The following is a 10,544-nucleotide window of genomic DNA, read 5'->3' on the forward strand; positions in this document are numbered from 1 at the left end:
TAGCCCTCCCTAACTAAACCTCCCTATCTAACCCTCCCTAACTAACCCTCCCAACTAACCTTCCCTAACTAACCCTCCCTTACTAACCCTCCCTAACTAACCCTCCCTAAATAAACCTCTCTAACTAACCCTCTCTAACTAACCCTCCCTAACTTACCCTCCCTAACTAACCCTCCCTAGCAAATCCTCTCTAACTAACCCTCCCTAACTAACCCTCTCTTACTAACCCTCCCTAACTAACCCTCACTAACTAACCCTCCCTAACAAACCCTTCGTAACTATAACCCTCCCTAACTTACCCTCCCTAACTAACCCTCCCTAACAAACCCTTCGTAACTAACCCTCCCTAACTAACCCTCCCTAACTGGCCCTTCCTTACTAACCCTCCCTTACTAACCCTCCCTAACTAACCATCGAAAGCTTTTTTATTTTTTTTTTCGTGTGGCAGCAAATATGCTTTCGTAAGAAATATATAATATTGCAGAAGACAATTATAAAGCTTGTGAATTACTTTTGCCACGATTATGCCATGCCTTACTTTAGTATAAAGGGTTTATCGGCCTTAATAAAGTCATGTTAACAGCAAGGAACAAGATGTGGAACGGAATATTCATGTACAGAATAACTTTTTGTCTCGCTTATACATATTTCATGTTTACTGTGATCCGGATTCCACAAAAATTAGGTCACTTTCAATCGTACTTCAGAGATCTGTTGAATTTGCTCGTGTAAAATCTATGAGAGCGCCACCCATTTACAAAGTTCTGCGATTTTTTTTTTGGTGAAAGGGTGCTATTCGCGTGAATAGAGGCGAATAAAAGGTTTGATGGCGAAAGTTGACTGCGTATCGCGCAGGTTGTGTTAACTTCAACAATATATATATGTCGATTTAAATTGGTAGAAGTCAATTTCAGCTGCTGGAAACTGGTATAAGTCGAAGGAAACTGGTATATGTCGATTTAAATCGGTATAAGTCGATCTCCCATGATTTGAGACTGATGGCCCGCCATACTACTATGTACTACTAGTTGTTGCAAGGTTTGATAATTTGCTTTACTTCCGATTTCACAATAACGTAACAGTTTATGCAGAAAACTGGTCTCACGAGGTTCCGGCAGATTTTTGGGAAAACTGCATAGATTCATGGCCGGCATTGCAGTTCCACAAAATTTGATCAAATATCTGCATAGACCTATTCCGTAACGTAGGTAATTTGGCTAGGCGGTAGGACGAAGTTAGGCCTAGAGGCTTGTCTGTTTCAATTTCAGTCGTTCTCAGATGAGGGTGTGCTGCCAGTGCTAAGCCTAGCCCATGATCTTATTTAAAACGTAAGACCCTCTAACTATTATTGTTATTTAACATTAATTTCAGACAGGCAAAAAGGAGGCACATATGGCATCGGCTGATATGTTCGATTCTCATTGTTATTGCATGAATCATATTCAAATTACAAAATCAACACTTCTACAGTAGCCTATACACACTAATTAGTAACAATATATTAGCCCAAAAACAATTGTGGTAAAGCATTTGGCCTATAGCTAGCTATCTAGGCCTAGACTCTATTGATAATGTCATTATCAATAGGGTCTAGGCATATTATCAATCTTCTATCGGATAGACAATGTATACAGGCCTAAACTTAAAGGATAAAGTTTGCATTGCTGTGTTTGTCAATCAAGTTCAACTTGTAATAATTTCTTTGAACACAATATATATGTTATTAATCCAGGCCTTCACAGCTTCAATAATAAGTAATAAATATGCACAGTGAAAGCATCAATTTTGTATCCCGAGGAACCTTTGTGAATTACTTACTTCACTCATTTACTGGACTTAAAGTTATACCATAAAATTTATCACATGTGAAGTTTTCCTTGCTTGGGCTATTTTTGAAAAGACCTCTGTTGCATTTCAAGGGCAAATATATCATATCGGAGATTCATACGGATAAGAGCTAGTACACGAATCGGTTGGTTGGTAGCCATGTTTATTCTCTACTAGCCCTGCAACCAACGAGGGCCCTATAGTCTACAATAAATATAATTAGGTACAAGTAATGTCTGAATAAGTTAGTCGTCCATACACTACAACCTCTACAAGCATAAATTTCATTCAAAATCACAAAGTCGAAAGACTGAAGTATACCACAGACCAAAATCATAGACATTATCATTAACTTGACCTTTAAGCCAGTTTGTTTGTTCAGCATTGATAAGTTACCATATAAACTGGCCATCCAACTTCTCTATAACTTTACCTCTTTTAGTAGGCATTCATCAAAACGTTGTCACTGTGCATGTTGTTCTGTCGTCATTTTCACTGTACATAGAACATGTAATAAATTTACATTTGGGATCATGTCTGTAAAGAATACAGAGATCAAATGCAATCCTATATATGTCTCATTTTGACTATTAAATTTAAAAAAGGTTGTGAAGAAGCAAGACAAATTTTGTACAATTTTGGCCTATTTTCAATGATTTTATTTTTCCCCAAAAACATAAACCGGTCACGTTGCATCCCTATGTGTAGCTGACATTTGTCAAGGTTTTCAAGATCATTTTTTTTTACTTTGTTTCAGGTGAGTCACTTGTGGCCTAGACAGGTGCTAGGTGTCTTAGTGGGTGCAGTCATATCAATCTTTAGTCACACCACAGTAGATTTTGGTACCATTCTAAAGATCGAGTGATGTAAAGCCATCATATAGAGTCACAGAAGAAGCTGCAGGTCCATGGGTTGCAGGCAATGTTCTGCAGTTGTAGCTCAATGTGATTGCATGGCAGGGTATGTAAGATGATGTAGAAATAGCAAGTTTGGTATTTCAGCATGAAATACCAAACCTCAACTGGTCACTCAGCATTGAGTGTAAGAATTAACTAAAACAAGGTTGTATACATGTAACACCCATGGAACTGGAAGTCTGTCTCTTGTTGTCACTTTCAACCGTAACAATGATATCTCTCTCCTTCCTAGGCTAGGCCTGCCTGATCATCGTGCTGGCCTACAGTAGCTGGATAGGTATCACAAGGGCACAGTAACACCAATCCTCAACGTCTTTGTAGGTAAAAATCTCAGTGAATCGGAAAGAAGTTTTCCGTATTCTTATCACCCAACAAAATAATTAATGCTCATAACATTTCCTGAGAGTTCTACCAAACTCTATCCAGAGGAATACAAAACTACAACCTGATTATGAGACAGATTTCTTGAGACACAAATCGCAGAAGCTGCTGACTGCAGGTGGCCCAATGCCTAAACGCAATTCACAAGATGGGCAGTGTCACATGTCAACCAAGATACCACGATTCGGACACACTATTTCTTGTTACTGAAGTGATGTATGGAACTTCCAAATTCGAACACCAGTAATTAATGTTTGAAACCATGACTGGAAATAGGTGATATAACATAATGATGGTTATATTATATTAAGGGTTGTATATATAATAAGGGTTATATTATAAAGGGTAATTAAACAGGTTAAACGTCAAACAGAGAATCGTAAACCAGTAAAAGTAGCTGTCATTGAATTGTGGTCCAGTCAGGTCCATCAAGTATGTCAGATGTTTAGGAATGGCAATTTTGCAAACAGAAGTATTATGTAGGCCTAGTAATATTTCCTCTACATTTTTTGAATAAACATAATCATTCCCCATAGTTTTGTAAACATTTGGTAAACATACAAAATATGTAGATGTGCATGTTGGAAGACCAACATATGGTGTCATACAGTACTTAAAATAGTACATTGTGCAAAGCATGTATAGAAAGAAACACAGTTGTCCAACTCCCCATCTTGTCTGTTGTGTTTTTATGATGGGATAGTAAACTTGGAAATTAAGACCTGTCTTTTGTCTGTTTCAGCTATGTGATGGGATTTAATTTAATGTTTGTAAGGAATGATCAATTCACTTGACCAAACCTAAACTGATTTCAATTTTGAAATGAGCCCCAATTTCATCAGCAACACAACAAATTTTTTACATTCCCATGAATTGAGACATTCGATGCTCACCTTTTCCATTTCTATCTATGATATATATTTGATGTTACAGTGTAAATATTTTCATTCTGTCTGCACAAAACTGAATACATAGCAGTGCACAGCATGTGACGTACAATTGAATTAACACTTGTTCTTTGCCTTTCATATGGAATGCCACAAGGACCACAAGTGTTTCTGGTAATATAGAGCCTCATGATAAGTGCATATATGTGTAACTTCTCCTTGAACTGAAGTTATTAATATTTATTACTAATGATTAAAATACTTCTACTTGTGAAGTCCTTCCTCCCACCCAAGAGACAAAGAAAGGAAGAATTATTGCGCTTGCACTTTTGCCATATGAAAATCCGCCCTTTAGTAAGACTGCCGTTCATTTTTCGCCACTGGCCACTTCTGCACCTTTCAAGGTTATTAGTCTGGAACATTAACATCTGTGTTACATAATCAATTCACCAAGCCTAGCAAAAGAAAGGAGCTTGGGAAAGAGACTTCCTCAGCTCAAATTTCCAGTGATCTAACACGAGAGCCAAATATAATGCCCGAGTCAGGGAAACTGTTATGGCAGTGGTATTAAAGGGCGAGTTTCAAATGCTATTCAACTATTCACTTTGAAGATCAAATCGTGAAAGTTGAAAAAAAAAAAAAACAGTTCACTGAGGGAGAGAGATGTGGAAGTGGCAGAGGTTACTATGGCATGATTTTAAATTGATCGTTTTCTTTTCTCCACAGAAATTAAAGCGTCACGTGGCAATTCTTTCATGTAGGTGCATACTAAGAGCCTTCCTGAGATGATGAAATGGATAGCAGAGGATTATTTACTTACTGGCAATAGTTGGAGCTGCAAAGGAAAATTGTCTGGTGTACCGCAGTAAGTGTATTTCAAGCCTGGCTGTAACATTGCAAAGTTGTGTGAATAAACATGAAAAAATGGTATCTAATGACTAAGTGCACCTAGCATTCCTTTGGCCAACTTTATCTCCTAACTGTAATAGATGGATTTAATGTTACCCAAAAAACGAACATAATTCTATCATGGTTTGCTTGACATCGCTAACATTAGGCTACTTAGACTGTCCAAATATTTTAAAGTAAAACAAAAAGTGCTTGAGAAGTGCATTGATGACATTTATATGTTTGTATCACCAAGTTTCTTCCCATTTTCATAATCCTCATCATTTTCATAATCATAATCATAACCATTTTCATAATCATAATCATAACCATTTTCATAATCATAATCATAATCATAATCTTCTCATAATCATGGACGTTAAATATGAATGTGAGAGACTGACTTCGGTCAGCTTGCGGCTTTGATAAGCCAATTAGGCTTCTTCGCGAGTTCCTGCTTGCAGGAGGATCTAATATACATGCATACATACATACATACATTTTATAATAGGCAGAATTTGTGTAAGGTTGTCTGACAAACCTTTACATGATATTCTATATCTGGGTAGAAACTTTGGTGAGTGGCAATTTCTTGAATTTCCGAGTGCTGCGTAGTTACCTCAGTTTATGTGGTGGAAAGTGGTCAAGGTGAAACACTAGACAGTGGTAATTAACCAGTCCACAAGTCAGTCCACAAATAATGAAGATCTAGTGCTCTTTTCTCTAATTGGAATTCACATCACGCTGAGTATTGAAAACAATATTAGAATCCGCATCGGGCAACATAAGGGCCGAACCAGTGGCGGAGCTAGGGGTATTGGTCAGGGGGGGTCGAGAATGGTCTGTAGGGGCGCTTTCGATACTATCTAAGCGGAGCGCCACCACAGGTTGGCGCGGAGCGTACCAAACTTTTTTGGGAGTACAGTTACTCCCTAGATCGCTGGAAATGACCCTTTCCGGGCCTTGCTAAATTGCAGATCAACGAAGAATAAATATAGGTGTCAGAAAATTACACCAACAAAATGTAACAAATGTTAATAGGTAGATGAGAGTGCAATAAAAAAGTCAATTACCGCGAATAAGTCAAAAGTGGTAAAAAGCTGAAAAGGGCGCCAGCAGTTCATTTGAGTCCGTCAGGGGGGGCATCCGCCCCCAATTACTGTATGGATGCTCCTCCACTGGACGTAACATTACAAACGTTGAAAACAATACCTTAATCTCGAAGGCTATAGTTACACATAAGTTTGTATGAAACTATCAAATGGATAGGTTTTAGCTTAGTATGTAAGCCTACCACTGGCATGCTTCAAAGAAACATCAGTTTTGGAATATTATCTGGAAGCAAAGTTAGATATATAAGTGATATACCTACAAAAATGGGTAGAAATGCATAGACATCATGTGATGGTTGTGAAAAGGAAATGGAATTGGATGAAATTTATCTAACCCTTCACATGATTACTTTCCGGGTACATGCATAATATTTGGTGCTAAAAGGGTGTGAGACTCGCGCACAAAGAAATGTCTCATGCCGGTAATCTGACCTAGTTTTGAATGAGGTGTAACAGAAGTGTTAGACACCACCATCGTTCCCATAAAATACACACAAACAGCTTGCTACCATCGGTAATTAGACACTAGTGTACAGTCAGTACATACAGCTGTGGTCAATACCCACAGCACAGTGTGCAAACAATACAGTGATGGACATCTCGAGTCCAGCAAAAGATAACAAGGTATCACGTTTCATTACTGTACTGTCTGCATTTTGTAGTGACACAAACAAAACATCACTTGACAGCAACAGAAAGTTAACTTTTTCAGATGGCCGCACATGGTTAGGGGCGAGTCTTCAATGCCTTCAACTCTATTTTCATTAACATTACTTTAAAAATCAACTAAATCCCCAAATCTTGTCATTTACAAAGAACAATTCTGAAAGCAAGTCTTTATAAGGATGAAGGCTGACATATGTCTCTCTACTGGTATGATGAAAAGCAATTAAATAGTGCAGCTGCCACACTGTTTGTTAGGGTATCATGTGATAGTTGACACAGATTGTATCAGGGATGATTTTATGTGTTTGCCCAATTCAGTTTTACCTTGGTCTGTCCACTATGTGCCTACAAAGTTTTCCTGTTTTTCAATTCCAAGAAATAAAAATGAAGCGCCTAGTAACTTGAAAGGCCCCTGGTCAACATTTGTTAGGAGCTTCACGATTTCTGGAAATTCAATGTCGGCAAATAAGTATCTTGACTATGCAAAATCTCATAGGCCTACCTAGTAATTTCTTTGTTCTTTTAGGGCTGACGCTACTAAAGTTCAATGGAGTGTCTCGGACAGCAATAAGAAGTAAGATGGCCAAAAAGATGAAGGATGAACAAAAGGCCTACCATCTGGAGGAGCAGAAGTAGTGTTTATTTACGTCCACATCCATCCGTTCACTTAATATCACTTATATACACATTTCTTACAACTGAACCACTTTCTTTATGTAGTAGATATGCAATAGAAATATTTCAGAGTTTATTCACAAGAAGTTTTAAGTTTTTTTCATTAATTTTTTACATTAATAACAAATAGTTCCACAGCTCAATTCACTTGCCAGAGGCTGTCATTCTTACCTTGACACATTTATATATGTAAACTGTTGGTCAATATAAAGTTAATTCACTATGAAGAATCTATTAGCCCTCCTTGGGAAAGCTGGTTTTTTAATTACACCACATAACTACATAATATCATGCAGGAATTTGTAACTGCAGTCAAGATTCAACAGGAACATAACCCAATGGGTCATTTTCAATGGGAAAAAAAAGAAATAGCTTGGGATTTTGTTTTTAGGGAATATTAAACAATTTTGATTCTGTCAAAAGGGAAATCTATGGGGATGTTCTTGCAGGAATATTCAATGGGAAAATCACCAATATTTTTTGTATAGTAAGTGGGGAAAATTAGCCCTGTTTTCTTCAGGATTTTTCCTGTGGGATTTTGCCATTCCCGGGGGAAAATATCCTGTGGGTTATTTCCATAGTGGGTTATTTCCCTGTTAAAACCCCATAGAAAATGCTCTTTCCTGTGTGTTAAAATCATATTTCCTGTGGCATATTTCCCCATTAATACCCCATGGGAACTGCTCTTTCCAGTGTGTCAAACTCAAATTTCTCCTGGGTAATTTTCCTGTTAAAACCCCATAGGAAATGCTCTTTCCCGTGTGTCAAACTCAAATTTCCTGTGGCATATTTCCCCAGAAAACCCCATAGGAAATGCTCTCTCCTGTGGGCCAATATCCCTAAGGAAATTTCTTATGGGCTTTTTATGGGAAACTTCAATGGTTTTTTGTTTGTTTGAAAGGGTAGCTTCCAGTCAATATTTAACTGCCTATTGTATGTAGGCCTAGTTGAATAATAAAATGACCCTCTCTGAAAATGGGATATCTTGTGATTGGGTATCTTGTGATATGGCCATCACTGGATCCCGACTAGACATCTAATTGAACCATCTGTGGTAGTTACACAACCCCAGAAACATACATGTATGTTGTTAAGATATCAGAACTTGTCAGGGCAGAACTTGTAGCTTAGCAAATGAAGAGGTGTAAGGCGTGTGATACCATTTTTTCTCAAGTGAGCTGGAGCTTGTTTTCCATTTGTCATTTTTAGACTCGGACCTCGTTAGGCCATGAAAGAACAACAATTTTCTAGGGAACTCTGCAGGTGACTACATAGTCTGCTCATGTACATTACAAGTGTGATGCGACAAAATCTTAAGTTGAGCTCGTGCTCGTTGATGGTAGCATACGCGCATTAAAAGCCCCATGGACCTACACACTAAATCACAAAAGTAATGTGGCCTCTAAGTCTTTTTGTTTTCGATGAATATCGTAACCTCTGCATTCATGATGGCGTATGTGTGTATGTCTGTGGAGGTCAAAGGTCATTTGGGTTCACCAGGGGTCAAATTGTGAAAACATTGTAAACCCGATATCTCAAGAAGGGAAGCATGGGCAGACCTCATATTTAGGGTTTAGACGTACCCTATTGAGTACAACAAGCCTATTTTTTTGGGTGGAGCTGGTCAAAGGTCTTTTGGGGTCACCAGAGGTCAAATTTTGAAAACCTTGTAAACACGATGTCTCAAGAAGGGAAGGTCGGACCAATTCATAATTAGTGTGTAGATGTACCACATTGAGCACAGGAAGCCTAATGTTTTTGGTGTAGGTCAAACGCCATTTGGTGACAACAGGTCAAATCGTGACAACCTTGTAAACATGATATTGCAAGAAAGGAAAGATCTTGTAGATGCACCATATTAAATTTAAGGAGCCTATTATTGCTTTTGGTGGAGGCGAAAGGTCATTTGAAGTCAGCAAATGCCCAACATTTACTTCACTCCCCTCTTACCTGTCTCTCCACACTAACACATCTTCCTAAACATAATATTGTATGGGAATCTTGGACAGATCACATGTAGTTGGTATGTAATTGTACCACATTGAGTACAAGAAGCCTTAATGTTGTGGGCGGAGGTCAAAGGTCGTTTGAGTTCACCAGGGGTCAGATTGTGAAACCATTTTTTACACAATATTTTAACAAGGACTGATGTCATATTTAGTATGTTGATGTATGTTAAGTACAAGAAGCTTGTTGTTGAGGTCAATGGTCATTTCAGGACAGCCTGTGTCATTGTGAATATATCACTCTGCTTTTCACTGTATTACTAATATCAAGTATTTTAAACACCCTCACTATACATTACGTCAGATTCATGCAGAAAATTGAATGTTAAATCGAAACCACTATGCATTTTTGCATTCTGGTTTTTATTATGATTATTGTCATCTTTAACGAGGGTAGTCCTGCTCAGTGCAGAAGCACTGCTTTCCAGAGGAGCCCTCAAAAATCTAGATAGAAGTTCTCACTATCTAAACGCCACCCATCACCTGATAGCTGACAATTAAGTTGGCCTTTCATGGCACTATCAATTTTCCGTATCATGACCATGTAGATTTTTTGCTATCCGAGTCGGACGTTTTTGTCACTTATAAACAAACCTCTTCACTCGATAGTAAACAATTTTCGTACGCTGCTCCTGGGAGGCCTAAAGTGGTCTAAAAAAATTGCCTCAATTGACCCAATTTTTGTACCACATGTACTTCCATTCATACCCTTTAACATGCAAGCCACAAGAAACCAGATTCTGATTGATAACAGGTCAAACAGATGTTTTCCTACAGCATTTTGGCACTTTTCCTGGGATAGGAGAACATCCGGGCGGATTGATAAAGACTAATAGGAGTATGCCACCTGATACAAGTTTACATCATGATCATAGTATGGAACGCTGTAGGTGCAATGCATTATAAACTTGCAGCGGTGAACTGCAGGGGGTAGGCAGCTTCCAAAAAGTGGGGGCACAACATCAGAGGGGCATTTTCTCATTCCACAAACACCACTCGTTATGCTATAAACCGAGGACTAAAATATATATAGGAATATGTTTGTCTTTCTGATATAATATGTAAAAGAACATGTAAACGAATACAAACAGGAAACAAAATCTACTGATAATATAATATCATGATAATGATGAAACTGACAAAACATTGCACCAGATCGCATTGAAAGGACTTTCAATTGTTCAA

The 10,544-nt window shown here is 38.1% G+C and overlaps 1 long non-coding RNA gene across 10 annotated transcripts; it reads left to right on the top strand.

Annotated features, from left to right (window-relative positions):
• Positions 1–1,007: 1,007 nt before the first annotated feature.
• On the top strand, positions 1,008–7,367 carry LOC139977354 (uncharacterized). Of its 10 annotated transcripts, none has more exons than XR_011796514.1 (5): positions 1,008–1,038; positions 2,585–2,787; positions 2,977–3,420; positions 4,739–4,877; positions 7,205–7,367. It is a non-coding gene; the product is annotated as an uncharacterized lncRNA (long non-coding RNA). The 10 variants fall into 10 exon arrangements; XR_011796513.1 differs by having other exon boundaries at positions 2,977–3,401; XR_011796509.1 differs by having other exon boundaries at positions 2,977–3,065.
• Positions 7,368–10,544: the final 3,177 nt, after the last annotated feature.

This window comes from Apostichopus japonicus, chromosome 2 (assembly GCF_037975245.1).
Source record: "Apostichopus japonicus isolate 1M-3 chromosome 2, ASM3797524v1, whole genome shotgun sequence".
Taxonomy (NCBI): Eukaryota; Metazoa; Echinodermata; class Holothuroidea; order Aspidochirotida; family Stichopodidae; genus Apostichopus; species Apostichopus japonicus.